A 2,500-nucleotide genomic window follows, 5' to 3' on the forward strand; every position below is an offset into this window, starting at 1 on the left:
CTCTCTGTCTCTCCCTCTCCCTCTCTCTCTCTCTCTCTCTCTCTCTCTGTCCTTTCTTGTTCACTGTCTCGTTCTCCCTTTCCTCTCTGGCCTTCATTCATTCCCCTATTTCGCATTATTTTTGATCATTTAAAGTGACAGTGAGGGTTGTGTGTCATAACACTTCTCAGAACTACCTATATTTATGGCTGAAAGTGAATTCTTGATTGGACTGGCGATATCAAAGGCTCCAGGATCAAAGCAGCTCTAATAAGCTACCCACTGTTCTTAGAAAACCGCACTTTTCTCTTTCTCTCTTTCTTTTTGTGCCGTTCGGTGCCTCTGTGCCTTCAGGTTTCTTCACTGGTGTTATGCAAAATGGGAGACAGTGAAAGCAAACATCTGTTGTCACATTGTCATCCTCTGGTCTTTAATTTGTTCCCTCGTATGCCTTTGTAGAGGCAAATGTCCCCGTGCAGGCTGCGAGGTTTGTGCCTGCCACTGTTTTTAGCCCCAAATGAAAGGCACTTGTCACTTCTTTTAAAAAGAGCACACCTGATGCTTCTGCACACACTTTGGCAGCCGCTAGATTCGTTTAAACCCCCCCTCGCTCAGCGTGGCGGAACCGTTTGTGATCTAGGGAGACACACAGGAGGAGAGAGAGAGAGAGAGAGAGAGAGAGAGAGAGAGAGAGAGAGAGAGAGAGAGAGAGGGAGAGGGAGGAGAGGAGAGGAGAGGGAGAGAGTCCATAGAACTATCACCTCATATTTTAATATCAGTCACATCTCAGTTTGTTGTTCTACAAAATGGTGGCGGATTTAAAGTTACATACTATAAAATATGTGATGGGACTAAATTGTTTCATAAATATCCAAATAGACCACACACACACACACATACACACAGACACACACACAGACACACACACACACACACACACACACACACAGACACACACGACACACACACACACACACACACACACACAGACACACACACACACACACACATACAGACACACACAAACACACACACACACAAACAGACACACACACACACACATCTCAGGTTATCCCTTTCTCCTCTCTATTTCTCTCTCCCGCTGCACACACTGTCTCAGCAGTAAAGAAGTAATTGAGTGTGCCACACAGTCTTTAAGTGTTGTCTCTTTCAAACAGCTCCATGATTAAGAAAGACAGACTATTACAGACTGCGTGGCTGACTCAGGAAAACACACACACACACCCACACACCCACACAGCTGCATGGATGATTAAAATTTAATGGTAATGATATGGTTATGCATGGGGCAATACACTGGAGTTAAATAATGATAATAGCACACCCTGCTCCCTGCTGCGTGTTCCCTCTGTAATAATGTAGCCTGCCGCACAACACCATGTTAAAATTACGGGTTGGGTAGAAGGCATTAGTGGCCTGTCCCCTAACAGACATCTCTCCCAAGATGTCTCCTGCTTCAATGGAGATAAACAGTGTGAAAGAGGTCCTCCACATTACAGGTAACTTCATGTATATGATTAAGAAACCAGGAGCTCTTCCTCAGACCTCCTGCAGTGAGAGACCATGCCTACGGCTTCCTTAAATGTACATCATGTTTACAAGGCTTAATGCTGTTCATCTTTTACAATCTCCTCGCTTACGTGAGCTTTATGAAAGAGGCAGTATATCACAGCATAATGGGAATGAGGACGATAGGATAGAGACTCACCCCACATTGCATTCGTTAGGTGGGGACGGTCAGCGTCAAGCCGCACCAGACCTGCGGATGCCGGTGACAGGCGTCAGTGGGGCATGTCTGTCCACTGACCCTACTGACTGCCTATCTGGATGTGGATCCTGAATGAACTTAGGGCCCAAGAGGTGAGTTAATATGTCCCGTTGTTCCAGGGGCAGAAGGGGGAACCTCTCCCTGCGGCAGGGCATCCATCACTGGGCTTGTGGAAGCCAGACAGAGGCGATGGAAGCCCACGGGCTTTCTCTGGCTACTGGTCTGTGTCCGAGTCTTGGTAAGACGCCTTGAGGTCTTCAGCTGGGTCCCTGTTGACCCCTGAACTCTGCACCACCTACAGTGACTTATTAACCCCGTCGCCTACAAACACACACACACACACACACACACACGCACACACACACACTATTAGTAGCAGTAAAGAATACACAGCACACTGAAAGTGATTGATGTGTCATGATTTAGATTACAGCATCTCCTGACAGCGACAGTCAATTTCTTCCACAACACAATGCACATATTTAGAGATAAATTACCGCATAAACATATATCTGTCAAGAGCTAGAGGCAAAATGCCAGTTTTATATCATGTTATTTATTTTGTGCTGTTAACTCCATCTCTCTCTCTCTATAAAATATATAAAAGTATTTTGTTTTTCATGATCAAAGATGAATATTTTATAAATGGAAAAGCTTTGATTACCTTTCAGCATTTCCATTCCACTCCTAAATGTAAAACCAGAGACTTCATGATAATGAACACATTTTAAA

Source organism: Electrophorus electricus, chromosome 21 (assembly GCF_013358815.1).
Source record: "Electrophorus electricus isolate fEleEle1 chromosome 21, fEleEle1.pri, whole genome shotgun sequence".
In the NCBI taxonomy this organism is placed as follows: Eukaryota; Metazoa; Chordata; class Actinopteri; order Gymnotiformes; family Gymnotidae; genus Electrophorus; species Electrophorus electricus.